This window comes from Mastomys coucha, unplaced genomic scaffold (assembly GCF_008632895.1).
Source record: "Mastomys coucha isolate ucsf_1 unplaced genomic scaffold, UCSF_Mcou_1 pScaffold22, whole genome shotgun sequence".
NCBI classification, from domain to species: Eukaryota; Metazoa; Chordata; class Mammalia; order Rodentia; family Muridae; genus Mastomys; species Mastomys coucha.
In genome coordinates, this window is record NW_022196905.1 from 184,039,456 (window position 1) to 184,064,031 (window position 24,576).

Sequence of the window (24,576 nt, forward strand, 5' to 3'; positions counted from 1 at the left end):
ATGATATTCCATACTGGACAGTAATTGATGGAGAAAAGCAGACAAAATGGTAGTGTTGGTTTCTCTAATATTAGCAAGATAAATAAGGACCGGTTATAATAGAGTACAGTGACTAGCACCATTTTATCTCAGACTGTCTTATGCATCCGTTCAGTCAACTGGCACAGCTGATAAGCCATGCGCCTATAAGAGTGGCATGGTACAAAAGGGAAACAAGACTGTGATTTAATTCTACTTACTTAAAATATATTTTTAAATGTTAACAAATTCAGATAAATTGAAATCATGTAACTTTTCTCGTCATAATGCAATACAAGTTTTTTAAAAAAAGAGTGGCATGGTAAACCAAACTCCCTATTTTTGTGGGGTGGGGAAAGTATTTCTGAGAAACCTTGATTCTATCTCAATATATTATTATCAAAGGCCCAACCAAACATAAAACACTCAAACATAAGTAAAGAGGGGAGTCCATGGGCTCTGAGGGAAATGCAGGTGAGTTCATCAACTCAGGGGATATGATGAAATCACTACACACCCTTAAATCAGGCACAATCAATGCCTACCCAAACACTTATATTTGGAATAGTGGGCTTGGCATTAGAGATTCAGGGATGAAAAAGACAAGGCATGAACTATGTTCGTGGAGCTTGCAGACCTTGCCATCATTTGTTTAATGGGCAATAGGTACAACTCAGATTAGTGAATAATTTTCCATGATGTGATTTCTTGTGATACAGTCATAACCTCTGAGACTTACATGCGAAGAAAACTTTTATGTTTCAGATGTGTTTTCTATGGCTTATTAGAGCTTCAATGCAAATGGTTTGTGTGGCCAAAATATTTTGAAGGGACAGGTTTATAAACCAATAAGAAAACGGTTATTTATTTGCATATATTTACATAAACTCTGCATGTGTTTGTGCTCATTTGGACTTATGTGACCAGTGTTTGTTATCTTGGAAATGTGAATTTGTAAACTTTATGTCAACCCTGCAAGTTTTCTTTTTGTCAACATCTTTCTACCCTCTCATACTGATGTTTTCTCAGGTATCCTTATCAGAGGGGTGGAAGATACATTTAAAAGCTTTCTCCTACTATCATAATATAGAGATACAACATTTAGCTCATACAGATGCTGTTGCTATATAATCCTGCCGCAGTCGGTGTCCAGGGAAAGGGACAGACAGTAATTGTAGCATATGTGGTGATGCCGAGCAATAGAAGTGTCGCACTCTACCCTTCCCAGTTGTGGGTTAACGGTGTGATTCCACTTGTGAGCCTTGTGTTCAGGCAGACGGAAAAGTCTCCAGGGCTGTTTTAGATGTTCTAATTTTCACCAAACATTCAATGTGTTTTCCAGTCACTGTTGCTATCATATTTTGCTTTCTTTCTTTAAAGGTTTATTAATTTATTTTATGTATATGAGTACACACTGTAGATGTATAGATAGTTGTGAGCCTTCGTCTGGTTGTTGGGAATTGACTTTTAGGACCTCTGCTCTCTCCGGTCAACCCTGTTCACTCCAGTCGGTCCCGCTCGCTCTGGCCCAAAGATTTATTATTATAAACAAGTACACTGTAGCTGTCTTCAGATGCACCAGAAGAGGGTGTCAGATGTCATTACAGGCGGTTGTGAGCCACCATGTGCTCAGGACCTTCGGAAGAACAGTCGGTGCTCTTACCCAGTGAGCCATCTCACCAGCCTCCCTTTTGCTTTCTTTTTTTTTTTTTTAATTTACTTTATTTATTTTGTGTGAATGAGTACACTGTAGCTGTACTGATGGCCATGAGCTATCATGTGTGTGGCTGCTGGGAACTGAACTCAGGACCTCTGCTGGCCCCGCTCGCTCCGGCTTAATTCACTGTAGCTGTCTTCAGATGCACCAGAAGAGGGCGTCCAGTCTCATTATGGGTGGTTGTGAGCCACCATGTGGTTGCTGGGATCCAAACTCAGGACCTTCGGAAGAGCAGTCCGTGCTCTTACCCGCTGAGCCATCTCGCCAGCCCTCCCTTTTGCTTTCTTATTTGACCAGAAACTTTTGACAGGCAGATAGTATAGCTGTTTCATTTCAGATGAAGGAAGTGAAATGTATTTTAAAGATTTGAACAAAGCTACAAGATTAAAAAGAACTGCCGGAATTCAAGGCAGGTCTGTCTGAAAAAAGAAAATCTCAAGAATCCTTACTTCCATTCTCTCCCTTAGGAAAAACAAGAAAGAAACTCAGAGTGAATAAGACACAAGTGTGAAAAAACAAAACAAACAAACAAACAAACAAAAAAACCTCAAATCATTTACACAGTGATGGGCTTTAGCACACATGTGAAGAATTTATATAAAAATATGATTATTCATTCTTCAAATTAGCTATATATAACTAAGATAGATTATAAGATAGATAGATCTATTCTTAATCCATAAGATAGATTTATTCCTTCTGGTTTTGTGAAGAAATAGCTTCAAAAGTAAAAGTGGAATCTAAATTATCAACCAATTTCAAAAGCTAGCAGTGCACTGACACCAACCCAGACAAAGACAACACAAGAAAAGACACAAAATTTCTGTCAACATCCTAAGAAACGCAGATGTAAACGACTGCATTAAATCTGTAGTAAGTTAGAGCCAGGAGATGACTGTGGGTAAAGCACTTGCTTCAGAATCACAAAGAATCCAGGTTCGAATCCCCAGAACCCATGTAAAGGCAAGCAATGCTGGTCCATGCATGGATATGCATATACCTAATAAGTAAAACATTAAAATAAAACCTTTTTCAGAGTTGATCTAATAGAAATGAAAAGAAGAAAATGAATTTCAGATTTTGAGCAAGAGACAGGAGGATTTTGGTCACATAGTAGAAATTTCAGTTAATGAAGATGGATGAGTGCTGAAGTCCTCTTCTATGGCCTCGAGATAATATCAACAATACAGGACACTGTATTATGTACTTAGGGGAAGACCATTGTCTATTTGAAAGCTAAATTACTAGCTAAGATGCACCAGAAAGGTAATAATGTTCAGGATAGGAAATCAGCCTGTGTGTGCCTCCCTCACATTCAGCCTCATGATAAAGCATGTCTTCCACTTAAGCTGAGTTTCAAACTCTACTGCTTTCTATACAAATAATTCCTGAAGAAAAAGAATTGTAACAACACACATTAGAAAAAAAAAAAGGAATAAAAAAAAAGCTAGGGATGCTCCTGAATTTTCAATTACAACTTAATTTCCAGTTTCCTTGAAACACAGTGACTACAGTCAGACTTACCAGGGATATATTCTTACTTGAGCTTGTTAGAAATAATGAGGAAAATTACTAAGACCAGAATAGATTTGTTTGTTTGAAAATGAAAGAGAAACATTTATCTTCATTATTCAGATATTTGGCTCCAAATTCCTCACAATATGGCTCTGCTTTACAGCTCCTCGCTTTTCCAGACATGCAAGCCAGCCACTGCCTCTTGCTTTCAATCTAATGTTTGCCCAGGAATCTTCATGTCACTTTAACACACAGTGTTGCCAGTGGTATATGGTATCTTCTCCCCTTTGAAAATCTATTAAATGTTCAGTTTCTGTCTCCCCTACAAGTATATTCTAAAGACTGTATACCCTTAAAATCTGTCATTTTAGAGTGTGCATGAATTTGTGTTTGTGTATGTGCATTTGTTTATGTGAGTGTGCATAACAGCATGTGAGTACTTGTTCATGCGGTGCTATAAGCAAAGGGACCGAGAATGGTGAAAGACTGGAAACTTATTTGTTGGAATGTTGTCAAGTGAATCCATGGGAAGAAGACCTTTAACTAAAATATTGCAAAACTAGAGTATTTCTCTGGCTAAAATTAGTGAAAGTATCCATGACTACAAAAAATCAATTCTAGAATATAAGTTTTTTAATTTTTATAATAACTTATCTTTTACAAAGATAGTTTACCCAGCTAAATCACAAAACCATCAACTCAAGATACCCAAATTACGTTTTATTAATAAAACAAGTAAAAACTGATTTACCAATCTTCACATAGAACTGCAGAGGAAGCTGAAAAACAAGGCCTACTTTTAAAACACAGTGTACGAGTTTTGGGGTCCATTGTCTAGTGACCTATGGTTGCTGTATCTCTTTCCATACTCATGGTGCAAAGCCTGAAAACAAGGCTCTGACCTTTTTAGTGCTCATCTGTAATAATCCTGTTTATTTAACAGAAAAAAATCAATTCTAGATATGTCTAGACACTTTAGTGATTAATATGGTTTAATATTTCTCCAATATAAGGGACTAAGGATTTTTTTTTTAGAATCATAGAATCCTCAAAAAGAATTATTTTTTCTATCTACTTTAATATCCCCTAAGTAGAAAATTTATTAAGAGAATTAATATAATACTTGTGAAGCAGCACTTTATAAGGGGTGTCTTTATATCTTAATCCAGGTGGAATACTACAAAATATTATAGAATGGGAAATTTATGAGCAAAATAAATATATTTTTCATGCTTTTGGAGGTTAAGAATTCCAAAACCAAAGAACTAGGAGGTTTGTGTCTGGTGAGCACCTAGTCCTTTCTTCCCTGAATGTACCAAAGTTGTTGCGTTTTCTGAAAGGCATAACTGTCTCTGTACATGTAAGTGAAATGAAAGGCAACGGGTATGTAACCAGTTCCCTCTGGCCCTTTTATGACACTGAGAATACTATTCTTAACTAGCCCTTATTGGCTAGCCACATTTTATGGAACCTGTCTATTACTATTGCTGAATTAGTGATTAAATTTCCATATGAGTTTGGAGACAGAAAAGCATTCGAACACATGCATGACAGAAGTATCACTGAATTGCAAGTTAAGTAGTCCAGAAACTAGGTCCACCTCTGTTACTCATTAGTTTGAGCTGCTAAAAATTATTTATTTTCTGTTATCTTAATATTCTATTGAACATTAGGAATTGTCTATCATCCTTCCTCGTATCATGATGTAACAGCTTCAATCACATCAAAACATAGCAGAGCAATTTTTAGCTAATAAAATGCACAGAATACAAAAACCTAAAGTCTCATTACAAATTAATTATGCATTTTGTATGCTGCATATTCAAGTGCAAGACTTTGTATACACTAAGGACACATTCTGGTACTGAGCTATACCCCAAGCTTGTTCACATATTTTATCCAAGCATTATTTATCACAAACATTTTGAACATTCACTTTCACATGCTAGAAATGAAGATACAGAGGGTGAGAAACTGTAGGAATTAAGAACGATGGCCACCTGGGAAGGTTCTGTGCCCCAGTGTAGGGGAATGCCAGGGCCAATAAATGGGAGAGGGTGGGGTGGCAAGCATGGGGAGGGGGCAGGCAACAGGGGTTTGTTCTTGTTGTATTTGTTTGGTTTTTTTTGTTTGTTTGTTTCCCAGGGAAAACTGGGAAAGGAGAAATCAAATGACATGTAAATAAAGAAAATACCTAAGAAAAAAAAGAAAAAAAAACCAATTTTATACTTAAAGACATTAAAAAAAAAAGAACGATGGCCACAATTTGGCTTGCTCCATGTGTTCTGTGTTGAAGAGTTAGAAATGATGAGGCTAGAATTCAGTAGGAAGCGCTGAACTCATAGGCATAGAGTAGCTCAAGGCTCCATGGTGCTGGCATGAAGTGATTTCTCGAGGTTTTACACATCTTGATAGAACTACTTATCTTCTGCATTAAATTGGATGCCTTTATGAATGGCATTGGCTCATTTTGTTTCTAGTCTGTGTCTATTATTATATTTTACCAGCCCTAAGTACAGATTTAAAGTTGGAAACAATGACATGATAAATTGTCATGCTTTCCCAGCTTTTTATTGATTCACATATGTAGTACTTAACACATGTCAACATGATATGCTTTATACCATATTATGATGACAGGACGCAGAATAGAATTTGCTTTGAAATAACATTAAAATTTAAATACCTTTTTCTTTAAAAATATTCATGCTATTTTTTTGTTTTTAATTTTGATATCTCATATGTTCTTGTCTTATCAAATATGGCCAGAAGACTGACTTGTTTTTCAAACTCTAAAAGCAAGTTAATTTAAAAATACTTGATAAAATTCTGTGCTCAGCTAAGTTCTGTACACTCTTAAATATAAACATAATTATACTTTATTTCTGTATATAACTTTTTACTTTCCTTTCATAGGTTTTATAACTTTTTTCTTAACGCTTAAATATGTAACATGATTGCCGCCATTAAGTACAAGGTAGAGATCACAGCCCTAACGGGATTAGAAGTCAGCTAATTTACTAAAGTAGAGAACTTAATGCCGTGACAAGACTTGAGACTTATGTTGCTATGGTTCATACCAAACCTCAGAGTTTTGAAGGAAAGTAAGAGAAGTAATTATGTGCAAAACAGGATGTTAAAACACAAACTGAAAATGCTTCCAAGCTGTCTTTAGGAGCTGACTCCTGCTTCACTTGTGTTAGAAGCCTTGGGTGTGAATCACTTTGCCATTCGAATAGTTCAAAGGAAAGAAAGTCATTGAAAAATAGTTCAGAAAATAAAAAATAGAAAATTCTACACAAAGCGAAAGATATTAAGACTTGCAAAGAAACGAGAGAAAAGGTTAATTCAAGGAAGGAGAGGGTATAAGCCCTGAGAAATCATTCATAAATACTGTGAGAAATTATAAATCCTCACGAAAGACAAATAATGGAAGTTGCTTTGTAGAAGGCAAGGTGCTCAGGCTCTTGAATGATTGCAGATGGACAGGCGCTCTTCACACTGCAGACCTTGGAAGCCTGCCTGGGTCCTGGGTCCAAGAGCTCCCAGGCTGCACGCAGATTCTCCACTTGAGCCTCACTTTTATTACCATATATTTCATCCTTGCTGCCCAAGTTATTACCATGGTAATTGTTGAATTTCTCATTACAGAAAGCCAGCTTTTCATAAATATTAGATGTGGCTATTATTGGCAGACACAGTGTCAGTTTCTTAAGAAATATGGAAATTTCGTAATTTGAGGCAATTCATTATTTATCATCTTTCTAATTTTAATGAATACAAGTGTCTCATATTCATTAAAAATAAAACAACAAAATATCTACCAAATCATTATCCTTTTGATTGATCTGCCCCATTAGCTAAAGATCTAAGCAGAGCACCTGGAAGCACCTTAATTCTTCTTGTAAGAACATCACCCCACTGAAATTATTCGTTCTGGAAGGCACTAATTTCGTGCAATGCATAAGAGGAATTTTTTTCCCTTCTGGATTGAGGTAGATTGACATTCCTTTTCAGTCTTCCAATTCACCCAATTCTTAGTAAAAAGTCAGAACTAAATGGAACATCTTAAACAGTGCCCGTTTCATTTTGAAGAAAGACAGTTTGAAAGGAAATAATTTTTCTATTCACCCAATCTTAGTAAGAAGTGGAAACTAAAGGGACATATTAAGAAGTGCCATTTCATTTTGGAGAAAGAGAGTTTGAAAGAGAGTCTGGAGGGTCATCTTAGGATTGAATTCTTGTGTTGTAGACAAGGCAGCCAGAGAATTGTTATTATTTGTCAGCAAATGCAGAGCTGTATGATACCTGTGCATATCAAGAGGGTTAAAATGATTACCAATTACTTGTCCTTATAGAGATGTGGGAGTCATTTGAGATAAATGGGTATTCCCCTTTGCCTACCGACGGTCTTAAGTTTTAGTACATTGTAGAATGACTCCAACTAAGGGTCATGCCAAGGCTGTGGCACTCATGAGCTCATAGAGGCTGTGGTTGCTTGCATAAGACCTGCATAACAAAGAGCCAATCCACATTCCACTATGAATGGGGCAGGGTGCTCACATGGTCCTACACTCAGCGGAGGAGCTCTTAGTGATTGATGGCTGCTGGGAGAGGAGAGTTAGTTAGTTGCTGGGAGAGGGGTGGGGCTATTGGTAAATTGCCCGTGATGTGGTAAACAACCTCACATCCATGTGCTTATGAACAGCACTACCTAGACCAGTGGGAGGGCAGTATGGTGGACGACATCTGGGAAGGGTTATTTGGTAGTAGGGGAATATATATGATAAAAAACATATACATATACATTTGCATGTATATATAAAATTATTAAAAATAAATATAAAAATATTACCACTGCAAGTAAATCTAGACAAGTGTATTCTTTAGAATATTGATGAGTAGAGGGGAAAGTTTCTGAAGAGAGCTTAAGAAGACTTTTCATGTAGTTGACAACAATTCAAATAATTTAAAAACAAATGATATTTTTTTCTCCAAAATGTCTTAATTATTAATATATATTAATCAATTCTTTTATTCTTTTTAAAATTTTTATTAATTATTCCATTTGTTTATATCTCAAATGATATCCCACTTTCCCGTTACCTCTCCACACCCCCCTATCCCACATCTGCTCTCTCCCCCCTCCTTTTTGCTCTATGAGGGTGCTGGCCCATCCAGCCCTATCGCTTCAGCATCCTCCTACACTGGGGCATCAAACCTCCACCTGACGAACGGCCTTCCCTCCCATTGATGTCAGACAAGGCCATCCTCTGCTACAATGTATCTGGAGCCATGGATCCCTCCCTGTACACTCCTTCCATAATATATATCGCACATACACCCAATGCCTTTACCCATTGAGCCATCTTGCCTACATGTATTTGGCATGCATAATAATTAAGAAGAATAGCATGTTTTAATTTCAATTATTTGGAATGTTTGATTGAAAAACTCTAAGCTAGACCAAAGAGGAGGAGGCAGACAGCATGCTAAAGAAGTAAAGTCTAGCTGCCATACTCTAGGCCAGATGAGCTATTCGCACAATGCCTTGAACCATTTACTGTTTGTTGCGGAAAAGAGTCATGCATCTCAGGTTGATCTTGAACTTAGATGAAGCCTCAGATGTCCTTGAATTCCTAACTTATTATTTTATAAGAGAATAAATTGTTCTGGAACTCACTGACAGGCTGACTTCAAATGTATGAGAATCCACCTACCTCAATCTCCTCAAAAGAATAAATTTAAAATATGTTTTCTAATTATTTGCAGGAGATGATTCAGGTTTGGCCTTACAACTGAAAGCATTATGTATGGTTATAAATTAGTTTTTAATTTGATATTATTTACATCACTTATCTTGTGTGTATTTTGTGACTGTGGGTATGGGTGGGCACACACTATGACATGTGTAGAGGCCAGAAGACAACTTGAGGGAATAGATTCTTTCCACCATGTGAACAAACTCAAGTTGTCAGACTTAGCAGCAAATGCCTTTATCAATTGAGTCATCTTGTCTGTCTACAAATCAATTTTGTTTCTATCGGATTAAATATATAAAACATATAAATATATATTAATCTTAAAGAATATATATTACATAATATTATTTATGTGGGCGTGGAGAGTTAAGCTTAATGCTAGCTCTTCCAGAGGACCTGGGTTCAGTTCCCAGCACCCACGTGCTGTCTCACAGCTGTCAGTAATTCTAGTTCTAAGGAATCCAAAAGCATCAGGCACATAGATGGTGCATAGTCACACACGTGCAGACAAAATAGTTGTACGTGAGAAATAAATGAATAAAATGAAATAACTAAATTACATGTGTGTGTGTGTGTGTGTGTGTGTGTGTGTGTGTGTGTGTTCAAACCTAGTGCCTAAGGAGACCCAAAAGAGATGAAATTGTGTGATGCTGGAGCTACAGGAGTGTTGTAACCCTGGGTGCTGGGAAGTGAACGTCAGTCCTCTGCAGGAGCACTACATGTTGATGTCCATTGAGCTATTTCTCCAGGCCTCCATAAATGAGGTTTTTTTTTTAAACCATCACTTGAAAATAATGTGCAGAACAAAAGGCTTTTCTAATTCTACATGAATTCTTTTGTCCTAAGGAGGTAGGACAGCCAAGGGCTAATTCCTAAGACACAAAGCAAGAAGAGCTTTCTTTAGACTGGTGTCAGTAGTGGTATGTGAGTTTCTCCTCTCCTTAGTCTCAGTCTATACAAATATAATCCTGGATCTATAAATATCAGCTCACACTTACCTCTGAAACACAGATGTTTCTGTCTTTACACAAAACAATTTTTTTTGGTAGATCTTAATTTTATTTTGAACTTAGAAGTAAATATTATGGGCTGTAGAAAAGACTACATAGCAAATCTAACATCTTGATTATAATAAAAAGTGTTGTCAGGATACAGTTGAGGAATCTGAATCACAAGAGAGAGTGCTATGCAAAACCTTAATTTTCTACAGACTTGTCCAACTCCATAGTCACTAGCCACACGGACTGAAAGTTTGGTAAATTAAATTAGCTTACACATTTCCCTATGGCATATTCATATGTCAAGTGTCAACCAGCCATATGGGCTTTCACCATAGCATGGTGGACACAAATGAGTTTTATAGTCACTAGCCACATGGACTGAAAGTTTGGTAAATTAAATTAGCTTACACATTTCCCTATGGCATATTCATATGTCAAGTGTCAACCAGCCATACGGGCTTTCACCATAGCATGGTGGACACAAATGAGTTTTATCAGCTGAAAGATATAATGTGCACTGCTCCTTTAAGCTGTGGTGGTTCAGGCAAAACTACTTTGTGATAAATTGGGTGGTTATTTTACATCTGAAATAATTGTATATTTGGGTCCATAAAGGAATATACTTAGAAAATAAGTTTATTATATTTATTTTATTGAAAGTCAATGACTAGTTCAGACTAGTTTAATTTTAGAATTCTGATACTGACAGAAGATTTTTTCAAGGCAGGTATTAAAATCATTGATTTTGAAGTAGTGAACAGAAGATTTCATATTCATAAAAATTTCACAAAATTTTAAAATCCAGTTCCATTACATTGTTATATTACTATAAGCTTCTACTTTACTCAAAAGCCCAGAGGCACAAAATGATGAGCTCTGTGTAAACTTAATAGAAAATAGTATGATCTCTACCTTAGTGAGAATTACATTTCTATTAAAACATCCTCCCCACCAGACCTGATAAGTGTAGTTTGTAGGATTAAGGGCTTTTCCTACCCATAGATAAATAGCACAGCTTGTAGAACTGGATCTTAATAAAATTTAAGAGGAGAAAATATCTGATACTGGTTCATGAGTTAAAAATACAAACCTGCCTGTCTGTCATTCTAACTCAGAGTTCCTTGAAGTTATTACAGTTTTGTTGTTTTGTTTTGTTTTTGTAAGTAAATCTCTTACAGCCATTGTATCAAAAGCCTTTTACTGGTATTACAGTGCTCCAATATTTGTGTGCAATGAAATAATTAGCATGTTGAGTTTTTCCTTCTCCCCTTTGCAGCTGAAGCTCTTAGGCTCAAGTCTTGTCCCTGCTGTGTGAATTTCAAAAAGACAGAAGCTTGCCAGTGCATGTCTCCAAAAACAGTATTCTCTGAAGCAAAAGCCATATGTAGCCACTCTGAGAAGGGGTATTTGTTAATCAGACACTGAGCCTCAACTACTTTAAAATGCACCAACACTGGTATAAAACTCAAGACCTGCAACCGATCTTGCCTGGAATGTGCTGGGCCAATGTTAGTGCAGAACTTGTGTGCGTGGCCAATGAATGTTTGGCTGAACTTGTTGGCCCACACTATGAGAAAGAGTCCATGCCCACATTATCTGGATGGGTAGGAATCAGAGGCTCAGTAGCCCAGAGATAGAACCAAACATGATTGACAATCAATCAATCAATCAATCAGTCAGTCAGTCAAGTAGAAAAATAAATGAAATGATTCCTAATGATATTTTGCTGTACTGATAGGTCAGTGCCTTGTCCAGTCATCATCAGGTAGTCCTTTTCCAGCAGCCAATTAGACTGGGTGCAGAGTTCCACAGACAGACATTATGCAAAGAGAGGGAGAGAGACAGAGGCCGGGGAGGGAGAGAGAGAAAGAGACAGAGACTGAGAGAGAGAGACAGAGAGACAGAGAGAGAGATAGAGACAGAGACAGAGACAGAAAGACAGAATCTAAATGGAGGTTTCTAACCGGTGCCTCTCCTTTGAGATCAGGCAATACTCTAGAAGAGGAGGAGGAAAGTGTTTAGGAGTCAGAGGGAATGGAGTGCACATGGAGAACATGGCTCACCTAATTAATCCTCCTGACCATTCAGTTTCTTCTCAAGCAACTATCTCTGGCCCAGTTTCCACATCTAAAGTGCTTTGGGCAAGTCTGGACACCAATGCCTACAGCTAAACCTACATCTAGAATTCTTCTGGGGACCTCTCTAATTGTCACCATCCACATGTTACTTCTGTGTCACATTCAACCTTTCTACCCAACCAGATGTACCCTAACACTCCATGCTTGAGACAGGAAATATATCTTATACATGAGCCCAGCCACTTCTGTCTCCTGGACTTCAGTCTACCCTAAACACTTCTAATCTCTACATGTCTACCAACTCATCTTATCTTCTGTTCCAAACTCTTCTGTCTATATTACACTTAGAAGTAACAAAAGAAGTGCACATGAATAGATCTCATAAAAAAAAGACAAATGATACGAAAGATCGACATGTTATCTTCTCTCTGAAACCTACAATTCATAAAGAATTGTAGTGAGAATTACCTAGTTGAAGCAGAGAATAGGGAAGTTAGGAGAAAATCATAAACTTCATAAGAATTCAGGGAACTCACAAAAATTCAAAGAAAAGCATTACAGAGAGAATGAGTTAAGCAGACAATGAACTATCAGGACTCAGAGATAAAGTTAAGGACCTAGATCAAATAAACAAGGATTGCAAAAGAAGTTTAAAACACAGGAAAAAAATGTACAGGAAATGTCTCACACCATGATAAAAAGCAAACCTTTGACTTCCTGACATTGGTGAGGGAGAAGAATCCCAGGTCAAAGGCATAGACCAGATTGTAGAAGATCTGTTGATCTGTGATCATAAAGATCATTGAAGAAAAATTCCTTAAAGGAGGGAAAAGACCCACCCATATAGATACAAGAAGCATATCAAACACCGGGTAGACAAGACCAGAAAGACCGAGGGAGCATGGTGGCAGGTAACCATAAAATTAGAGTAGTAGCTATAAACTTACATCTGATATGAAAGTTGCAGGCAGAGACTCAAAGAGCAAGAAGACTGTGCCTGGTGTGAGCTTTTGAAACCTTGAGCCCACTCTCCAGTGACACAGCTCCTCCATCAAGGCCACACCTACTCCAACAAGACTACAACTTCTAATCTTTCCCAAGCAGTTTCACTAACTGGGTACAGAGCATTCAAACATATAAACCTATGTATGTATGCATGTATGTATGTATATATGTATGTATGTATGTATGTATTATGTATGTATGTATGTATGTTGGGGGGGGTGTGATTGTTATTCAAACCACCACAGGGAGTGGGGAATCAATAGGGAAGAAAATAACACAGGATGAGATCTGTTCGAGGAAATGGGAAAAAAATGAGGGATCTATTTAGGGATGGAATATAGAGATAAATGCAGAAGAAGGAGGGAGAAGTATAAAATTGTTTGGCTACCTGAAAATGTCATAAGGAATCATACTATTAACTACCTACCTAAAAATCAATAATACACATAAATCTGCATATAAATATATGTGTATAGTTTAAAGTCCTCATCTAGACTGACAGGGATTCCTCCCAGAGCCAAAGGCCACCTAACAAAAACCCAGCACAAGACATGAAGAGCCTTCTTTTGAGTTGTTGGTCAGGGCTGTGTAAGAGCCTCTCCAAACAAGCAAGCCACTGCTATCGCCCTCAGCTGGCTCCCACTGATGCAAGGTAAATTCTTACAGTTGAAGACAACACACACCTCAGACATAGGTCCCAGAGGCTCCTGAACTGGAGATCACTTGAATGTCTCTTCTCTGAGGACTAGCTTTCATAGTATCACAAAGATGTCATGCAAGTTTCCAAAGGACAGAAGCAACAAACCGGCTGATGATACTTATGAATCAGAAGGCAACCAGCATGATATGGAAACCCGGAGGGTTCAGTAGTATTATGCATACCTTGCTTGTAACCAGTAACTCTCTACCTGGACTTAAGAGCCACTCAATGAGAAGGCAATCATGCCTCATATTGAAAGCATAGTCAACTACCCAGTGTTAGAGGAGTGATGGATCTTGGAGTAGAACCTAGGATCACCAGTTTTTGTTGTTGTTGTTTTTAGACAAAGTGTCTCTGTATAGTCATGGCCGTCCTGGAACTCATTCTGTTGACCAGGCTGGCCACAAACTCACAGAGATCTACCAACTCTGTCTTCTAAATGCTGGGATAAATGGCTTGTGCCACCACCATCTGGCTACAGTCCTCACTTTACTGAACTATCACAATCTCTCATTATATGCTAAATGTTTTTGCTTATATCCACAGATAAGTGGAGTTCTCATCCCTCATCAAGAAAACTTCTCTTTGCAAGTTATAGAGACTATTACTGAAAACCACAACCAATAGAAATGCAGGATTGTGGAGCCCAGTTCCCAATGGTTATATCTACAATACAACTCCTGTACCTAATGCTCATAGATCACTGGGCATGAGGATGTAGAATGAACGTAAGAGCCAGAGAATCAAGACATTTGCTGTAAGACTGTCACTTAGTAATGTTAGAAGCTACACACATATAGTCTCACCAACACGACTTTCTAAGCATGAGCTGAATAAGGACAATGATAGTATATGGGGATGGGGAAAGCCAGCAAAATCCCAGGCCTGCACAAAGAACTACAGGTAAGTAAGGAGTACTGAAAATTGTCTCCCCAAGGGGAGCACAAACCAATTGGTTGTCCAATATCAAATGGCTAGGCTTGAAAACATACATACAAGTAGCATCATACAGAACAAACAGCAGGGCACCTTTAGGAATATATATACATACACACACACACACACACACACACACACACACACACACACATATATATGTATAAAATAATGAGCAAAAAGGGGGTCATAGTGTGAAAGATAGCAAAGAGGGATACATGTGAGGGTTTGGAGGGAAGAAAGGGAAGAGAGATATAAAGTAATTGTATTACAATCTAGAAAAAGCACATGTAAAATGGATATTTAAAAAGCAGTCAGAGAGAGGATCATAGGTGAGGAGGACACAACAGCTGTCCCATCACCTGGAGTAACTGGGACCAACGGTACCCAGGCACACAGGAACTCTGCTAGACCAGTAGCAAGGGTTCCTTCTGGTCTGTCTGGGCCGGTGCCCTGAGCAGACATTGGGTGCAAACTCCTGAGCAAGCCCCATAATACCCAGAGGAAACTCTACTTCCAGGTGCTCTAATGGGCCCAGGATCACAGGATCACAGGATCACAGTATCACAGGAGAGACAGCTTGGCTCTGAGGAGTTCTGACATAACCAGGATCAGAGGAAGGACAGGCTCCAGTCAGATATAGCCAGGGCAGGAAGCACTAGAGACAACCAGATGGCCGGACATAAGCAACAGAAACCAAGGTTACTTGGCATCATCAGAACCCAATTCTCCCACCATAGCAAGTCATGGACACACCATCACACCAGAAAAGCAAGATTCAGATCTAAAAATCACTTCTCATGATGATGACAGAGAACATTAAGAAGGATTATAAATAACACCCTCAAAGAAATACAGGAGAACACAGGTAAACCAGCTAGAAGCCCTTAAAGAGGAAACACAAACACCCCTGAAAGAACTACAGGAAAACACAATCAAACTGGCAAAGGAAATGAACAATATCATCCAGGACCTAAAAATGGAACTAGAAACGATAAAGAAATCACAAAGGGAGACAAACCTGGAGTTAGAAAACCTAGGAAAGAGATCAGCAGTCATAGATGCAAGCAACATCAACGGAATATGAAAGAAGAGAGCATCTCAGGGGCAGAAGACACCATAGAAACATTGACACAACAGTCAAAGAAAATGCAAAAAGCAAAAAGCTCCTAGCCCCAAACATCCAGGAAATCCAGGACACAATGAGAAGACCAAACCTGAGGATAATAGGTATAGAAGAGAGTGAAGACTCCCAACTTAAAGGGCCAGTAAATATCTTCAACAAAATTTTAGAAGAAAACTTCCCTAACCTAAAGAAAGAGATGCTTATCAACATACAAGAAGCCTATAGAACTCCAAATAGATTGGACCAGAAAATGAATTCCTCCCATCACATAATAATCAAACCAGCAAATGCACTAAACAAAGAAAGAATTTTAAAAGCAGTAAGGGAAAAAGGTCAAGTAATATATAAAGGCAGACCTATCAGAATTACACTTTTATCTAATATTTTTATTATCACTTCTCGGCCTTTTGGCTAAGATCAAGTGTAGTATCTATTCTTATCAGTTTAATATCTGATACGTCCTCTATCCGAGTGTCAATGTTTTCTATGGCGTCTTCTGCCCCTGAGATTCTCTCTTCTATCTCTTACATTCTGTTGGTGATGTTTGCATCTATGACTCCTGATTTCTTTCCTAGGTTTTGTATCTCCAAGGTTGTCTCCCTTTGTGATTTCTTTATTGTTTCTATTTCCATTTTTAGATTCTGGATGGTTTTGCTCATTTCCTTCACCTGTTTGATTGTGTTATCCTGTAGTTCTTTCAGGGATGTTTGTGTTTCCTCTTTAAGAGCTTCTAGCTCTTTACCTGTGTTCTGTATTTCTTTGAGGGTGCTATTTATGTCTTTCTTAAAGTCCTGTATCATCATCATAAGAAGTGATTTTTAGATCTGAATCTTGCTTTTCTGGTATGATGGTGTGTCCAGGACTTGCAATGGTAGGAGTATTTGGTTCTGATGATGCCAAGTAACCTTGGTTTTTTTTTTTTGCTTATGTTCTTATGCTTCCCCTGCATCATCTGGTTGTCTCTAGTGCTATCTGCCCTTGCTAAATCTGACTGGAGCCTTTCCTTCCTGTGATCCTGGTTGTGTCAGAATTCCTGAGAGTCATGCTGTCTCTGTGATCCTGTGATTCTGGGGTCCTGTGACCCTGGGCTTGTTAGAGTACCTGGGAGTAGAGCTTCCTCTGGGTGTTTTGGGAATGACTGCAGAGTTTGTTCCCAATGTCTGCTCAGGGCACTGGCTGGCCCAGACAGACAGGAGGCAATCTGAGCTACTGGGCTGGCAGAGTTCCTGTGTGCCTGGGTCCTCCTGGTCCCAGTTACTCCCAGTATTGGAACAGATGTGTCCTCCTCACTTCTGATCCTAGATGTGTTAGAGTACCTGGGAGTGGAGCTTCCTCTGGGTGTTGTGGGAATGGCTATGGAACTTGTGCTCAGGGTCTGCTCATGGCACCAGCTCAGAAAGATCAGATGAAACCTGAGCACTGGGCTGGCAGAGTTCCTGTGTGCCTGGTCCCACTGGTCACAGTTACTCCCGGTATTCAGACAGATGTTGTGACCTCCTCACCTCTGATCCTGGGTGTGTTAGAGCACTTGGGAGTGGAGCTTCCTCTGGGTGTTGTGGGACTGGAAGCCTAAAATTTGTGCTTATTTTAGATTTATATCACAGTAAGAGCCAAGATTTTAAGCTCTACTAAAAAAACCCCAAACAAACAAAAGTATTTATCTATTTATGTTCATTAAAAAAAAAAACTAATAGTGATATATTATTTTAAAATATCATACAATTAATATGTTTGGAGTTATTTAAAATTTATATTGAGAAAAATGTATTTTCAGTATTGCTGTAGACAAGCATCGACATAAGACTAATTATTGTTCCTTTATATCAAACAACTTTTATAATACTCATTTTTACTGTTACAATATCTTATAAATTTTAAGGAATATAATAAAATAACTGAAAAGGTATGGCAGGTATTGAAGGGGGTCTCTGGGAGGAGTTGGGGTACAAAAGGGAAAGAAGAATGTGATGTAATTCTGTTTATTTAAAATATGTTTTTAGGGCTGGCGAGATGGCTCAGCGGGTAAGAGCACTGACTGCTCTTCCAAAGGTCCTGAGTTCGGATCCCAGCAACCACATGGTGGCTCACAACCACTCATAATGAGATTGGATGCCCTCCCTCTTCTGGTGTGTCTGAAGATAGCTGCAGTAAATTACGCCGGAGTGAGCAGGGCCATCCTCAGTTCAACAGCAGCCACACACATGATGGCTTATGGCCATCTATACAGCTACAGTGTACCCATACACATAAAATAAATAAAATAAATCTTAAAATATGTTTTTAAATGTTAACAAATTCAGATAAGTTGAAATTATGTATCATTTCTCATCATAATGCAATAAAACTCAAATCAATAAAAACAACAACAACAACAAAAGCTGTCAGTGATGAAGTGGGGGGAAGTTGAGATAGAGCTGGCTGACAAGGGAGCTCATTCCTCCTGAAGGATAATTATCTTTCCAGTGAAGAAGTAAAGAGTACAATACATAACAATGGGGTAGAATCCATTAGAAGACATGAAAAGGTTCCTCAGGCAGTTGTTGCCTCCTGCCCTGAGGAAACTAAGCTCTTGGAATGCAAAACAGTTCAAGCCTGTCATTGGAATGGAGGAAGGAAAGGAGGTGTTTACAAGCCTGGCTTTGTGTGAAAGCCTGGGGGCCTCTGTGTTTTCTTCCTGCATTAGAGTTAGATGTATCATTCAAAACATTTATTTTACTACCCGGTGCCATGAGAGTGATTTAAAATCACAAATGAGCAAATGCTCAGCATACCACTTTTCAATTCCCAAATGGAAAAAAACACTTCATTAGATAACTAATAAATAAAGGTAATCTGTCACATTTTGAAAGACTGCTGTGTTTAACCTTAACTCTCACTGAAGAGACTAAAAATCTAGTTGCTTAATTGTCTCTTCCCCTGTTTTTTGATGATTTGAGAAAAATGAAACTTGTGTTTGATGTTTACATGTAAACACATACAAATATAAGAGAACTGAAAGATAACACTGAACTCAATAATGCAGAACCCAGGGTTCATGCTACATGTTTGAAATCTCCTTTCCTGTTGGACTTCCTCCTTTTTGTTTGTTTTGCTTTAAAATTTATGCTGCTCGGTGTGGTGACAACAGCCTTTAGTTGTAGAACTCAGGAAGAAGATGTAGGTGGATCTCTGTGCCTTTGAGGCCATCCTAGTCTACATAAGGCATTTCATGATGGTCAAGACCACATAGTAAGACCCTTCTCAAAACAAACAAACAAACAAACAAACAAACACACACACACACATGGGGGGGAGGGGGAGGGATGACAACACACTCACAAACAGCTCTGTAGTTTCTAATATATGTCAGGAACATGAATACTACTTCATATATGGTAACCACATCAAGTGGAAAAAAAATCTTAATTTATTTGCTAAAATGATGAGAACTGCTTAGAATGGATAAGTAATATTTATAGTATTTTTGAAATATTCTATTAGTGATAATTGTAGGTTTTTCTAACAATTATATTTTTAAGGCTTATCTCATGTATGACTATTTAATTTTACATTAAATAGGATAGCTGGCTAGGAAAAAAGTCTGAACATAAAATTTAAGAACATTAGTGTGAGGATCTGTGACTTGTGAAAAATGATATACCAGACATAAATAGTATGCAACAGCAAAGAGTGTTTATTCTTCAGAAAACCTGCATGGCAGGTCCCCCATACATCGAGATGTAAGATAGAGGTGTGGACTTTGCAGGGTCAATTTAAAGCCTGTTAGGATAGGAGTTGATTTTTACTTTTGTTTCCCTTGATTGGTTGGTTCTATCTTCAGGAGTATAGGTACTTTTGTGATTGGTTAAGTTCGGGGGATTTAGGGGATTTTTGCTGATATGTGACTCAGGTTAGGTGGTGGAGCAGCTTCCTAATTGGTTACCCTTGATGGGTGGTTTTTCCTGGAATTGACTTGTTTCAGAATTTTCCAGTTCTAGGGAATAGAAACTTAGGCCTAGTCTTCAAAACTGCGAATGTGCAACCTGTCATTGAGTCAGCCTGGCTCTGGTTACCTGTCCTCTCATTAGCCAGCCAAATACTTAGATAATACTTGGTACTTGATAAGCCAGCCAATCCTACCTCCATCATATTTAGATGGTTCAAGTGTACAGGTTTCCTACATTACTGCTCTTTGTTTATTACCACTTCTGAGATAGTCCATCTTACTTAGTAATAATAGAATTGGACTTGAAATTATCTCATGTAACAAACTTAGTAGTGACGTCATCTAGACCTTTGTAACACAACATCTGGCTGGCCCTCAGCATCTGTATGTAGATTCTCAGTATACATTCCCAGTTCATTTCTACATGATCTCAAGGTTTATTTCAAATGTACTTATACATTGACTTTCAAGTTAAACACCATATGTAATCCTGAGCTGTAGCAGACCCGGAGGACAGAGTAAATTCTGTAGTGTAGAGGAGATAGGTTTTCCCTGTCTTATTGATATGACAGCTTATTGTATAATAGGAAAAGGCCATGGATATCTCATGCTGGTGGATGAGGCTATAAGATTAATAATAGATTATGGGTTAAGCATTAGGATGCATGCTATATAAGCAGTATCTAATTTAACCAGGGCATTTCATAAAATTGATAGTTATCTTCCATATGTAATTAGGAAACTGAGGTAGAGTTTGGTTAAATAACCTGTTGATGAGATTAAACAAACTAAGTAGTATTCAATTTAGTCCCACAAATTCATTTGGCCAATTCCATCTTAATAAAAACTTATGAAGGGATACTTCATTGATCCATGCTCCATCCCACTGGAATCAGAACTCTTTATGAACTGTGAATATAGCACATGAGTTATAACAAATTTTGAAAATTAACTTCTCATCTTTTAAACAATACTTTCTATATTTTATACATCATATTCTACATGAAGACACACATTTTACCTAGTAGTAATTACTATTATATATAGTATGTAATATATGTACTATTATATATATATATCATACACATAATAGTAATATATGTACTATTATATATAGATATCACAGTATATGTATTTATATTGTGATTTTTCTACTTAGGGTTTTTTCTATTTCTTGTTTAATGTTTAGTTTTGATGGTTACTATATTAAGTGAATTAATCAGGAATAAGGACTTTTTGAGACTATATTATATTGGTTAAAATTAATGATTTAAAGAATGTAAAGGCATTTTAGCTCATGTTGTCAAAATGTTTGTCAAGCTTTAGGCTATCATTAACAATGTATGAAAACCATTTCATTTCACTGCTATTTTAATATAAGAGTTTTTATATTTATTGTGTTTTCCACCTTTTCCCACTATTAAAGATGATATTTTATTAAAATATGCACTTTTTGTTACTCTGTTCATCCTTTTATTGTTAAAATGAGTTTTGCTTATTTTAATCATTTGTATTTTTTAAGGGAAAATTTTAAAAGTATTATTTTTCATTGCCTGAGCATATGTTTGTCTGGATAGATAGATGTATGTCTGTGTGTGAATACCTGTGGAGGTTCAGTAGAAGATGTCTGATACCCTCCTTGAAGGTAGATTTACATGTAGTCGTGAGTCACCTGATGTGAATATTGGGAACAGAACTTGTCTTCTTTGGAAGAGCATCAAATATTCCTAACTACTGAAGCAGCTGTCCATGCCTAAAGGAGGAATTTCCATTGTGCATGCTTGGTAAGAGTTAGTTAACCATCGCTAGGAAGGAGTGGCAATTTAATGTAGTCTACTTTGTGTCCAGTTAAGAAGCAGAGAGAAGGGAATATAAATGCTCATTTATATGATTTAAAAAAAAAAAACTCATTTGCAATTACCCAAAAATCTACTGATGATTTTATTTAATAAAATAATAATAATAATAATAATATTAATAATAATGATAATTGTAATAATAGGAGCTGGTGAGATGGCTCAGTGGGTAAGAGCACCGACTGCTCTTCAGAAGGTCGTGAGTTTAAATCCCAGCAACCATGTGGTGGCTGGCTACCATCCACCCATAATGAGATCTGATGCCCTCTTCTGGTGTGTCAGAAGACAGCTACAGTGTACTTATTTATAATAATAAATAAACCTTTAGGCTGGAGCGAGCAAGGACTGAGAGAGCAGAGTCTTCTGGAGCAAGAGAGGAGCAAGCATGGTCTACCTGAGCAAGTGTGGCCCACCCGAGTGAGCAAGGTTGACCGAAGGGAGCCCAGGTCCTAAAAAGTCAATTCCCAACAACCAGATGAAGGCTTACAAGTATCTGTACAGCTACAGTGTGTACTCATATGCATAAAATAAGTACATCTTTAAAAAATGATAAAAACCAGGCATAGTGATGTCCACCTTTAGTCCCAATACTTGGGAGGCTGAGGGAGGTGATTTTCTGTGAGTTTGAGGCTATTCTGTTCTACAAGGCAAGTTCTAGAACAGTCAGAGCTGTTAGACAGAGAAATTGTGTATTAAAACCACCAACAAAACAAACAAAAACAAAAAGCAAGAAGGAGAAGGAGGAGGAAGATATGAAGAAGAAGAGGCAGAGGAGGAGGAGGAGGAAGAAGAAGAGGAGGAGGAAAAGAGAAAACCCAAAACCTCTCAAGTCCTACAGGTTAGTAAGGACATAAATCTTAGAAAAGGATGCAATTTTGCCACTTTGCTAGGCCAGCATAATTCCTAACTACATCTAAATTTTATCCTTGGACCCACAGATAAGGGTAGCTACCACCGTCATCAAAAAAGCTTCTATTAACAGGAACTGGAGATAATTGTGGGAAACCACAGTTGACATCATTGACCTATGCAGATCTGTCTTCAAGACCTAGGATTTGAAGACTTTAAAGAAAGGGGTGAACTACAGTCTAATGTTATAGATAATTTTACTTCAGTTTCAGTGTATTTCTATGTACAAATGTAACAGAGAAAGCAATGATCCAATGATCAGAAGAACAATGTTAAGTAAATATCAGTAAGTCCACAGTAAATATTACCAGAGAAGCCTTTTCCCAGAACTTTCTCAAGACAAACCAATTTAAACACAATTGCCTGGCATGTACTATGTATTATGTCTGAGAAAGTATGAAATCATGGCAGAAGGTCCTCCAAATTCAGGGTACATTGAGGACAGCACTTAGGATTATCTTTTTACCAGATTGGACTCTATACCTATGATCCAGTATCCATCAAGAATAAATGTCTCATAAATGAAATGCAAATATGTGTTGCAGGAAGCATGACATCACATCCAAGGACAATCAACCCAGGGAACAAATTGCACCTGAGGTAAAATGTCCTCTGCCCTTTATTCCCCTGGAGTCTCTTTAACAGTTCCACATGTCATTGTTCACTGTGCCTCATACTTTTGACTGTGTTTGGACAATCATACTGAATTCTGGGGAGCCCAGTCCCTATGGATACATTTGTATCACATCTTCTATATCTGTGGTTCCGAGAACATAACAGAAGAGGGAGTAGAAAGGTTAGAAGAGCCAGAATACCATGACACGTAGAAATAAACAAGAGCCAAGCAATGGGAAGACTGAAAGACAGCTGATTTCAATGGGTCACACTCCTGAATAAGGAGCTACTAGAAACTAATAAGTTAGGCTCTCAAGGATGAGCCCCTAATCGATTGTCAAATACTGAGTGGTCAACCCAGAAACCATAAACACAAAACCAGAAAAAACAGACTCAGTAAGCTGTATTTATTTATGCATAAATACACATACATGTACATGAAAGTAACAATGATAATTGGGGAAAAGAGACTACCAATTTGATAATAATAAGGGCCATGAATGGAACTGGAGGGAGGGGACTGGACAATGGCTGGAGGAAAGGAAGGAAAACATAATTAACAGCACTTGTTGCCCTAATTAAATCCCCACAACTCACATCATGTTCCACACCATCCCTAACTCCATTTTTCTGATGTCCCTTTTTGAACTGTCCAAGTGCACACCATGGTACACAGATATACATGGAAACAAAACACACATAAAAGAAAATGAATACTTCTAATGAAAATATTTTAAATGCTGGATAATAAAAAAGAGAGAACTTCTGATACTTAACAAAATATAATGCAATGTATCTGTCTGTGTTGTCAGCTTTCTCTAGAGGAACAGAACTTAAAGAACAAATCTCAAGACAGCCCTGGAGATAGAAAACCTAGGAAAGAAATCAGGAGTCGTAGATGCAAGCATCACCAACAAAATACAAGAGATAGAAAAGAGAATCTCAGGGGCAGAAAACACCATAGAAAACATTGACACAACAGTCAAAGAAAATGCAAAAAGCCAAAACCTCCTAACCCAGAACATCCAGGAAATCCATGATGCAATGAGAAGACCAAACCTAAGAATAATAGGTATAGAAAACAGTGAAGACGATTTTCTCTCCGGTGAGTTTTGAAGACCAGAGCAGCCAGCCAGGAGGCACAGGCCCCACTAGTCGCAGGAGAGTTGCAGGACAGCAGGGACAGGATCGTCTCACCTTCTGAGTGACAGAGGTGGATCAGTGACCTTCTCTGCCCCTTCCCTACAGGAGGAGGGCCAACCTCCACAGAGTGCCTTAACCCAGAGACTTGGGTGAGAGCCACCATTTTCTCTCTGGTGAGTTTCTAAGATCTGAGCAGCCAGCCGGGAGGCACAGGCCCCACGAGTCTCAGGGGACTTGCAGGGCAGCAGGGACAGGACAAGCTCTAGTCAG

At 38.0% G+C, this 24,576-nt stretch overlaps 1 protein-coding gene and 1 pseudogene across 1 annotated transcript in view; one reads left to right on the forward strand and one right to left on the reverse strand.

The window, feature by feature from the left end:
• The window catches only part of LOC116069208 (disintegrin and metalloproteinase domain-containing protein 26A-like), a 120,318-nt gene that overhangs the window by 34,284 nt on the left and 61,458 nt on the right, over positions 1 to 24,576 (reverse strand). The gene's annotated exons all lie outside the window — the stretch shown is intronic.
• On the forward strand, positions 16,250 to 16,372 carry LOC116071506 (annotated as a pseudogene).